Consider the following 12,210-nt stretch of genomic DNA (forward strand, 5'->3'; position numbering starts at 1 on the left):
TCTTCAGTCCTTTTTATGTTCTGGATGCTTTCCACAGATTATTTCATTTCATCGTTACAAACAGTCCTAAGAGAGAAAATTTATCATCACCATTTTACAAGTGAGGAAACAGGATTAGGGAGCTGAAGTGACTTTCCTGAAGCCGGATAGCGAGTAAGTCGTTTTTCGCAAACCAAAAAGCCTATTCCTTAGAGCATGAGAGGAAGAGGAAGAAATTGATAAACCAGGAACAGGAGGCAGGATGCAGTGCTAAAAACTGCAGTGTTCTGGGGATTAGGGTGTAAGGGGAGCACAGAAGAACCTGAGCCCTGGATGAGGACAGTGAGGCAGACTGTCTCATGCAGACTGCTGAGGAAATAATGTGGTCTTTTGAGTCTCCTTTTCTGACTGCAATGTACATTCTAGGGGCGCCTGGGTGGCTCAGTCGGTTTCAACTCAGGTCATGACCTCATGGTTCGTGAGTTCAAGCCCTGCGTCAGGCTCTGCACTGTCAGTACAGAGCCTGCTTGGGACTCTCTCTTGCTCCCTCTCTCTCTGCCCCTCCCCCATATGCTGTCTTTCTCTCTCTCTCAAAATAAATAAACATTAAAAAAAAAAAAGAAGATGTAGATTCTTGGCTGTGACTCTTTACACACATTTATGTATAAATGTCATTAAAACCAAGTTTTATAGAACATTATTACATGTGATGCCCTCTGATGTTTTCTATTCTATTCCATTTTAACTATTTGTAACAGTGGGCTCAAATAATTATGTTAATTTCAATAGTATCCACTAATAAGTACTGTATGAAAAACACTACACTAGGGAGTGGAGCAGACATACTCCTTTAAATTAATGTTTTCAAAGGGTTTTGTGGTATTCTTCAAAATTTATGTTATGTATCAAAAGAATTTAAGAGGGAGGGTTTCTGTTGGCCAAGTTTGAGAACACTGAGCACAGCTAAACAGACTCTCTCTTTTTGGCAACAGGACTTGTCAGAGCCTTTAATGTGACTACTATGCATTGAGATTTTCAGAGAAAGGAGGAAAGTGCCCAGTTTTTTCCAGATTTACTGGATGCTAAACTCTTTTTCTGTGGATTCATGGGACACACTTGGGCATAACGGTTCTAGGACCTGCCCTAGCCAGGTGAACTGTCAACATAAGAACAGAGAGTCAAAATCCTGCATTCTGAAGGCAGACTCCCAAGTTCGGCCTTATTTTGTTCACCTGATACTCTGCTCAGCTAAGGAGGCGCCCAGATGGTGAATGTAGGAACTCCATTTGTAAATGAACAACTGCCACTTTTGTAACCCAGGCTGAATGGAAGCAGTCAGTAGTCCAGGAAGACCCACAGCCGGGTAAGCAGCTAAAACTGAGTTCTGGCCCTGCTGAACTGAGGACACACCTGGATCTGCAGTGACTCCAGGGGCCCTTCACAGAATCCTGCCTAGAAAAAGCACCTCCCTTTCTTTATTAACTCCTAGTTCCTTCCAGCTCTGAAGTGCTATAATTCAGACCACTGGTCCATAGTACCTTAGATGTGATCATTTACTTCCGGGATAACGTGCTCCTGCATAGGGCCATGCCCATGGCTGTGATTCTGTGACCCAACATGTCTACATGCTGACAGTCTCTGACATGCACGTTTTTGTTCCCTGTCCCCCCTGCTTCCTCACTCTCCATGCATTATTCGCCGCACACTCTGTGATTGGTGTTAATGTCAAGAACAAGTAAGAGGTACCACTGCATTAGAAAACTGTCTGGCTGTCTACTTACACTGCATATACGTGAGCCCTGTGACCCAGCAAATCCTAGACCTTTACCCAACAGAAATGCCTACACATGTGCATCAAAAGCCATGTAAAAGAAAGTTCACAGCAGCATTATTTGCAATGGTCCCAAACAAGAAACAACCCAAATATCCATTAATAGTAGAAACAATATGTAGATTGTGGTGTATTCACACAACAGAGTGCCTTATAGCAATGGCAATTTGTGAACAACAGTCACACACAAACATTCTGTGGAGGGAAAGAAGCCAGCCAGGAAAACAGGCCTACATAGGCTTTCATTTACATGAAATACACAGACAGGCAATGTTGATATCTGCTGTTAGAAGTCAGGTGACTGGTTACCTAGGGGAAAGTCAGGACTGGGAAGGAGATATGAAGAGGGCTTTTGTGGTGTTGCTAGTGTTTTTTGTTTGTCAACCTGGCTACTAATTTTGGTATCAATTACAAATGAAAATAAATCAAGCTGTAGTACTTAAGATATGTGCATCTTTCTGTATGTACATGAAACAAAAATTAGCACATACTGTCTCTAGCCTCAAAGGACTCATAATCTATCCTAGGAGGCTCCAAACTTTTTTTTTTTTTTTTTAATTTTTTTTTAACGTTTATTTATTTTTGAGACAGAGAGAGACAGAGCATGAACGGGGGAGGGGCAGAGAGAGAGGGAGACACAGAATCGGAAACAGGCTCCAGGCTCTGAGCCATCAGCCCAGAGCCCGACGCGGGGCTCGAACTCACGGACCGCGAGATCGTGACCTGGCTGAAGTCGGACGCTTAACCGACTGCGCCACCCAGGCGCCCCGGCTCCAAACTTTTAATATTGTTCATCTCAGTAGCAATAAGTTTTTGAATATATCCCCCAATATGTGCATTACCTACCTACAAGTTACTTAAGTGTACCACTTTGTTTTCTACCTATTATTAAATGTGCGACAACAAAAACAACAACAAAATTTTGAAAGGGTAAGGTTAATATAGCAGAAATAGAAATTTAAATGTTTCTTTTCACACCTTAAGGGGTCTTTCTATAACATGAATGGGCTGCTCACGTCTCATTCTGAAAACCAGTGGCCAGCCTGATGGGAAAGCACAACAGGTGAATATTTCAGTGCAAGAAAAGGTAAATAGGAGAAGCTATGGAAACTGCAAAGAAGTAAGCCTTCCAGGGGCGCCTGGGTGGCGCAGTCGGTTAAGCGTCCGACTTCAGCCAGGTCACGATCTCGCGGTCCGTGAGTTCAAGCCCCGCGTCAGGCTCTGGGCTGATGGCTCAGAGCCTGGAGCCTGTTTCCGATTCTGTGTTTCCCTCTCTCTCTGCCCCTCCCCCGTTCATGCTCTGTCTCTCTCTGTCCCAAAAATAAATAAACGTTGAAAAAAAAAAAATTAAAAAAAAAAGAAGTAAGCCTTCCACCTCCTCCCCCACCTGAGGGGGACTTCCCAGACCTAAGGCCTGCACTTGGGGACAGGGCTTTCCTGCAGAGTTGCTGGAAGTACCGACAGCATCTCATACCTTGAACTTGAGACTTAAATCAGACTCAGCCTTCTGGGCTTTGAAGATTTGATGACAGCAAAAAAAAAAAAAAAAAAAAGGTGGGGGGGTCATTTTAAACTTCTGAACCAAACTTAGTTTTGTGGGAGGTGGAGATTTATAACTCTGGGTCTAACTATTCTTTTCTGCCAGGAAAACAGGACTTCCCTTAAACTCCACACCCCTCAATCTCAAACACACACACACACACGCACACACACACACACACACACACACACACACACACTACCCATACATATGTACCAATGGAGCTCTTAGTCATGAAGCGCTCTCTATGAAAGGGTAGCTTTGGCCAATGAGATGTTAAGTAGAAGTGCCATCACTTCTGGCTGGAAGCTATAAAAGCCAGTGCATGACTGGCCATGTTCCTTCTCTTATGCAGTGACTGAAAAGTTTATGTCAAGGTGGAGCCCCCGTCAGCCTGGGTCTCTGGGTGGCTATGACAAGCAGAGCCTCCACAAGACCTCGCTGGATATGAGAGTGAGTGAGAAATAAACTTATGCGTTTAACCATTAGACCCACTAAGACTCAAAAATTGTTGCTACAGTATAACTCAATCCATCCTGGTCACATGAATAAAATTACTTTGGAGAAGAGTTGCTTGAGAGAACCGTAAATCAGGTTTTGTCTCTCCTCTGCTCAAAACCTCCAGAGACTTACATCTCCCTCGGAGTACAAAAATCCCAGGTCCTACAGGAGCCCGGCAAGTCCTTGCACACTCTGCTTGTCTATCATCAGCACCTGCACTCTCTCACTGCCTGTGCCCCAGGAGACACTCTCCTCATTATTGTTTCTAGCATTCTCCAGGCCCTGTGCCACCTTATGATCTTTGCGCTTAGTCTTGCCTCTGACCGAAATGCCCCGTATTTGCTCCTTCATCTCCTTCAGGTCTTTGCTCACGTAACCTCCTCAGTGAAGCCTTCCCTGGCTGCTGTATTTAAGACTACACATGTTGATCCCCCTTGGGTTTTATCTTGTAACTTTTTTTTTCTGAGACAGACAACTTGTTGAGTGCTATGTTAAGAGTTTTTCAATTTAGATAACCAATACACCCCTCCTTTCTAGAAGCAGCACTCCATATATTACTTCTTTCAGAATGTAAGCTGCCTGGCAGTTGGCCCTTCCCAGGGTGCTGGTAGGGCCTCTGGTTACACAGTGGATCTTGCAAGTAGGAAACATTCAGCTGAGACGGGTTGGTGCTAGTGGGGAATATTTTTACTATTTCTACTAGAGGGCCCTTCCTACTTCATCAGGAGTGAGTCTATCTTTACCCTCACCAGTTCTAAGGAGTCAGATTTCCAGTTTGCTCTAATGATGTTTTAGGGTCCTTATAAATTTGTAACCCAGGCAGCTGCCCAAGGGGTACACTCTTTACTACGGTTCCATGTCTAGCTCCATTCCAGACTTACTAAATCAGAGTTTCCAATGCTTGAGAATCTGTATGTTTTAAATTCTAAAGCACACTCAGGGCTGAGAACTGCTAAGCTAAGCAATTCTTCTTCCTTGGTTCTCACATCCAAATGGCCATTCTATTTTTTTTTTTATTTATAAAATTTTCTAAACATTTATTTATTTTTAAGAGAGAGCTAGAGTGCAAGTGGGGGAGGGGCAGAGAGAGAGCTCTCGCACTCCCTCTCTCTCTTTCTCTCTCTCTCTCTCTCGAGACACATGTCTGAAGAAGGCTCCAGGCTCTGAGCTGTCAGAGCAGAGCCTGACGTGGGGCTCGAACTCACAAGCTGTGAGATCATGACCTGACCTGAAGTCGGAGGCTTCACCACCTTGCGCCACCCAGGTGCCCCCACCAAATGGCCTTTCTAAATGACTATAGAATCTCCTTCTATCCATTCTCACTACCATTTCTTTGGCTCAAACTTTTGTCTCATTCACAATACTCCGGGAGAGACCTCAGAACTAGTGTCCCAGGCTCTGCTTTTACTCCCTCCGATCTATCCTGCACATCACAGCGGAAATGCGGACTTGCCACTGGCCTATTCCCCTGTAATTCTCAGGATTAAATGCAAATTCCTCAGCATGGCTTTCAAAGTCCTTCAAGGTTTGACTCATAATTACTTCTTTAGGGCACTTACATTTCTAAATCTTCTTAAGTGGTTTTCTCCATCTGAAAGCCTTTTCTCGATACACTCTTATTTCTAACCTGACATACTTCCACCTCTCACCCATTCACTTCCACCCTGAATCTTCTCTATCCTGAAGACATGGAACAGCAGGTTCCCTGAGATTACTCTATTGCAAATATGATCTTGTTAGTGTCTCTCATGGACCCTGAACTCCCTAGAGGAAGGGACCATTCTGGGTCTTCATCCTCCATTTGCCTAGCAGCAAGTAGTTACTCAGCAAATGCTTCGGAGTAAAAGAATAAGACAGAATACTGGGGTTCAATGCTGAATCTACTGCTCACAAAGCATAGGTACTCGGGAGAGCAACTTCTCTCCCACAGGCTTCAAAGTTCCTCATCTGACAAATCAGAACCCTTAACCCTGTCCAGTCCACCTCCTTGGGTTCCTGCAACCATGTAACATGTTCATATAAATTACATCATCAAAACAAGGCCTGTCTTGGGGCACCTGGGTGGCTCAGTCGGTTGAGCGTCTGACTTTGGCTCAGGTCATGATCTCACCCGGTCTGTGGGTTCGAGCCCTGCGTTGGGCTCTGTGCTGACAGCTCAGAGCCTGAAGCCTGCTTCAGACATGTGTCTCCCTCTCTCTCTGCCCCTCCCCTGCTCATGTTCTGTCTCTCTCTCTCTCTCTGTCAAAATAAATAAACATTAAAAAAAATAAAAAATAAAAAAATAAAACAAGGACTGTCTCATGTTAAACTTTGAAAAATATTTGTTTAATTCACGAATGAATGAGAAACTTCTCTTGCAGCAGAGAATTCTAACATCCAATTTACCTTCTCTCTTTTCTTTTCATTCATGGAAACCCTATATTTTAGGGGGGCAGCAGTGTACTCAGCCCCCCCAAATTATGTTTCACGAACTCCTTTGCAAAAAGGGATAGCCAATGAGAAATAAATGGAAGTCATTGAGTGGGGCCCACAGAAAGCTTTTAAAGGAGGTGGGATCCCTTAGGTTACAGCAAATGTTAATTCTCCTTCCTTCTGCTGTGAGCTGAGCACGTATTTTTGCTCCATTGTTGTTAGGCTTGGCCATGGACTCATTTCAACCACTACAATGTAAGCAAACAGAGGTACTGTATATACTATGCAGTATCACATGGCTTTCGTTCTGGTGATTCACCATGTAAAGAAGAATCCTTGGGTAGCCACTAGCCTCCAGTCTGAGCCCGAAAGCAAGACATGTGGGATAGAACTAAGCTCAACTCACTGCCTGGAGCCAAGCCCATTCAACCCACAGGCATGAGAATAAATGCTTATGGTTGGAAGTCACTGAGTTTTGGAGAGCTTTGTTACGAAGCATTATTGTGGCAAAAGTTGAGTGATACAGGTAGGATGGCTAAGCTTTTAGAGAGCCAACCCAGGACAAAAGCATTGTCAGGCCAAAAAAAGGTATGTTACACCCCCCAAATCCCATAGTAATATGATAGATATCAAATAATTATGTATGTATGTGTTATTACTTCAACATAAATGTTAAATGGCGACACATCTGGCTTTGTTGCTTTGGTGAAGAAACATGCTCCTCATCTCGACCTGCAGCCGTGTCACCTGGTGACTCTGCCAGCCATCCTGAAAAGATTGTGTCTATTTCTACAAAGTGTTGTCAACCTCCTGAAAGCCAGGACTGCCACACTATTTCAAGAGGTTTTGTCAAGAAATGGGAGCATAAGAGTAAGTTCATGGCTGCAAAAGACGTTAACTAGCTTTCCAGAGGACCTGTCTGAAACATTTGGTTGACTTTCAAATGAAAGTTCTTCCCAAAGAAAACAAAACACTGATTCAAAAAAAAAAAAAATATATATATATATATGTATATATATATATGTGTGTGTGTGTGTGTATATATATATATATATATATATATATATATATATATATACACCCCTATGTTTCCTGCAGCATTATTTATGAGAGCCAAGATATGGAAGCAACCCAAGTGTCTATCTGTAGATGAAGGGATAAATAAGATGTGATGTATATACAAACAATGGAATATTACTCAGCCATACAAAAGAATGTAATCTCACCATTTGCAACAACATGGATGAACCTAGACAGTATTATGCTAAATGAAATAAGTCAGACTAAGAAAGACAAATATCATATTAGTTCACTCATATATAGAATTTAAGAAACAAAACGAAGAAAAAAGGAGACACAAAAACAGACTCTTATGGGTGTCTGGGTGGCTCAGTTGGTTAAGCCTCCAACTCTTGATTTCGGCTCAGGTCCTAATTTCATGGTTCATGGGATCAAGCCCCACATCAGGCTCTGCCTATTCTCAGACTCTTCCTATTCTCTCTCTCCTTCTTTCTTTGCCCCTTCTCCACTCGCTTTTTTTTTCTCCGTCTCTTTTTCTCAAAATAAATACATAAACTTAAAAAAAAAACCCTCTTAAATACAGAGAAGAAACTGGTGGTTTGTTAAAGGGGAGTTGGGTGGAGAATGGTAAGAATATACTTATTGCAGCGCACCTAGGTGGGTCAGTTGGTTAAGCGTCCAACTTTGGCTCAGGTCATGATCTCATGGTCTGTGAGTTCAAGCCCCGCATCAGGCTCTTGCTGACAGCTCAGAGCTTGGAGTCTGCTTTGGATTCTGTGTCTCCCTCTCTCTCTGTCCCTCTCCACTCACTCTCACTCTGTCTCTCCCAAAATTAAATAAACATTAAAAATTTTTAAAAATAAAAATAAAAATAAAATTACTGCTCCAGAAAGCAGTAACTATGGGCAAGCCATTTACATTTATTATAAAAGCAAATATGAAATGATGCCTTCCCTCTCTATCCCATAGTCTTTGTGAGAAATGAGAGGAAATAATTTACATAAGACATATTCTTTTTTTTTAACTTTTTTAATGTTTAATTTATTTTTAAGACAGAGAGAGACAGAGCATGAGTGGGGATGGGGCAGAGAGAGAGAGGGAGACACAGAATCTGAAACAGGCTCCAAGCTGTCAGCGCAGAGCCCAACGCGGGGCTCGAACTCACAAACTGTGAGATCGTGACCTGAGCCGAAGTCAGACGCTCAACCGACTGGGCCACCCAGGCACCCCTATGTAAGACATATTCTTTAAGCTTATAAGTATTTAGGTAGCCAAGGATCCATACTTAGTTTACTGTTATGAGTAAATGAACAGTGTTAATAATTATATTTATTTAAAAATTTTTTTAATTCCAGCATAATTAACACAGGCGTTATATTAGTTTTAGGTGTACAGTACAGTGACTCAACAATTCTATACATTACTCAGTGCTCATCAGGATAAGTATACTTTTAATTCCTTTCACCTATTTCACGTATCCCCTCACCCACCTCCCCTCTGGTAACCATGTTTGTTCCCTATAATTAAGAGTCTGTTTTTTCGTTTGTCTCTTTCTTTTCTTTAGAAACTATTTGCAAATGATATATCTGATAAGGGGTTAATATCCAAAATGCATAAAGAACCTTTACAACTCAACACACACACACACACACACACACACACACACACACACACACTCCAATTTAAAAATGGGCAGAAGAGGGGCGCCTGGGTGGCGCAGTCGGTTAAGCGTCCGACTTCAGCCAGGTCGCGATCTCGCGGTCCGTGAGTTCGAGCCCCGCGTCGGGCTCTGGGCTGATGGCTCAGAGCCTGGAGCCTGTTTCCGATTCTGTGTCTCCCTCTCTCTCTGCCCCTCCCCCGTTCATGCTCTGTCTCTCTCTGTCCCAAAAATAAATAAACGTTGAAAAAAAAAATTAAAAAAATAAAAATAAATAAAAATAAAAATAAAAATGGGCAGAAGACATGAATGGACATTTTCTCCAAAGAAGACATATAGATGGCAACAGATGAAAAGATGCTCAACAACACCTATCATCAGGGTAATGTAAATCATAACCACAATGAGATACTACCTCACACATGTCAGAATGACTAAAATAAAAAACACAAGAGAACAAGTGTTGGTGAGTATGTAAAGCAAAAGGGACCCTCTTGCACTGTTGGTGGGAATGCAAACTGGTGCAGCCACTGTGGAAAACAGTATGGAGGTTCCTCAAAAAACTAAAAATAGAATTATGACATGACCTAGTAATTCCACTACTGGTTATTTACCCAAAGAATATGAAAACACTAATTTGAAAAGATATATGCATCCCTAGGTTTATTGCAGTATTATTTACAATAGCCAAGATATGCGAGCAACCAAAGTGTCCGTCCACAGATGAACAGATAAAAAAGATGTGGTATATATATCCAATGGAGTATTACTCAGTCATAAAAAAGAATGTAATCTCACCATTTGCAAAAACATGGCTGGACCTAGAGGATATCATGCTAAGTGAAATAACTTCAATCAGAGAAAGACAAATACCATATGATTGCATTCATATGTGGAATTTAAGAAACAAAACAAAGAAAAAATAATTGCATTTTTCTCTGGAATTCTAACTCTAGTTTTCACTCATAAAACAGTCATAGTACAACCAAGCAGAACATAATCACACTTAAAGGTTAATTCCCTGGACTAACCTAAAGAGTGAAGAACACCAGTATCTTGTTTTTGTACTTATTTATCTAGTGTTCCAAGTGCATGCAACAAGGTAAGTATTGATTATTTCAGTGAATATTAAGGTTTATGATCTTCTCACCATTACACACTTTAGAGACACTGTAATAAAGAGTGTCATTCCATTAATGATGTTTGATTTGCTGATAGCTTTCAAACATGGGGACAGCCCCATCCCTCCCTCTTCTCTTATTGATCCGCAGCTGGACAGGCCTATAAGAAACCCTGCAGGCTCTCTCCCAGGTGACAGTGAGAAGTTCAAACTATGCAAGCCCCTGAGGCATAGTAGGACCCCTCACCCCAACTCTACTCCCCACACAAAAAAGAGTATCCAAATGGCCAATAAGCAGATGAAAATGGTACTCAGCCTCATTAGACATTAGGGAAATATAAATTAAAACCACTAAGCTACCTCTGTACTGACACCAGATGGTTACTATTTTAAAAAAACTAAGTAAAGGGAGAAGGTAGAGAAACAAAGACTCTCAGACATTGCTGGAAGCAATATAAATCATTACAACTATTTTGTTGGCAGTATCTGCTAAAGCTAAACATATATCCAACTTATGAAGCAACAATTCCACCCATATAGTAATTAATTAGTTAATACAAATTTATATAAATGTAGATAGATAGATAGATAGATAGATAGATAGATAGATGAGCAAATAGTTCAGCCAAAGGCATGTAACGTAATGTTCGTAGTAGGTTTATTCACAATAGCACCAAATCTGAAACCACCTAAATATCCATCAACCGGTGGTATAGTCAGTTAATTGAATAGTACTCAGCAATTTTAAAAGCCTCTGTTAACTTCTTACTTGACATGTTTCTGGAGGCAAAGAAAACAAAAGCAAAAATGAACTACCAGAACCTCATGAAGATAAAAATCTGCACAGAGAAGGAAACAATCAGCAAAACTAAAAGGCAACTGATAGAATGGGAGAAGATATTTGCAAATGACATATAAGATAAAGGGTTAGTATCCAAAATCTATAAAGAACTTATCAAACTCAACACCCAAAAAACAAATAATCCAGTGAAGAAATGGGCAAAAGACATGAATAGACACTTTTCCAAAGAAGACATCTAGATGGCTAACAGACATGTGAAAAGATGCTCAACAGCACTCAACATCAGGGAAATACAAGTCAAAACCACAATGGGATACCACCTCACACCTGTCAGAATGGCTAAAATTAACAACGCAGACAACAGATGCTGGCAAGGATGCAAAGAAAGAGGAACCCTCTTGTACTGCTGGTGGGAATGCAAACTGGTGCAGCCACTCTGGAAAACAGTATGGAGGTTCCTCAAAAAATTAAAAATGTAACTACCCTATGATGCAGCAATTGCACTACTAGGAATTTATCCAGAGAATACAGGAGTGCTGATTCGAAGTGGCACATACATCCCCAATGTACACAGCAGCACTATCAACAACAGGAAAATTGTGGAAAGAGCCCAAATGTCATTCCACTGATGAATGGATAAAGAAGATGTGAGATATATATACCTGGCTACTATATAAATGCCATATATGTCCTTTATATATATATGTATAATGGAATATTACTCAAAAAGGATGGAATCTTGCCATTTGCAACAACGTAGATGGAACTAGAGGTTATTATGCTAAGCAAAATAAGTCAATCAGAGAAAGATAAATATATGATTTCACTCATATGGGGAACTTAAGAAACAAAACAGATAAACATAGGGAAAGGGTATCAAAAATAAGAGAAACAGAGAGGGAGACAAACCATAAGAGACTCTCAAATACAGAGAACAAACAGGGTTGCTGCAGAGTGTTGGGTGGAGGGATGGGCTAAATGGACAATGGATAGTAAGGAGGGCACTTGTTGAGATGAGCACTGGATGTTATATGTAAGTGACGAATCAATAAATTCTATTCCTGAAATCATTATTACACTATATGTTAACTAACTTGGGTTTAAATTTAAAAAGTAAAAGTAAAAAAGTAAAAAACAATTAATAAAAAATAAAAGCCTCTGCTATACACAACATGGATAAACTTCACAGACTAAATGTGGTGAGGGCATTTAAACATTAAGTACATATTAAGTGATTTTATTTGTATGTAGAACAGATGACACTAACTTATAATAATAGCAATCATTAGCATAATTAACCCTTGTGGGAGGTTGATCAGTAATAACCACAAGGAAGCCTTATACCATC

This window comes from Leopardus geoffroyi, chromosome C2 (assembly GCF_018350155.1).
Source record: "Leopardus geoffroyi isolate Oge1 chromosome C2, O.geoffroyi_Oge1_pat1.0, whole genome shotgun sequence".
Lineage (NCBI taxonomy): Eukaryota > Metazoa > Chordata > Mammalia > Carnivora > Felidae > Leopardus > Leopardus geoffroyi.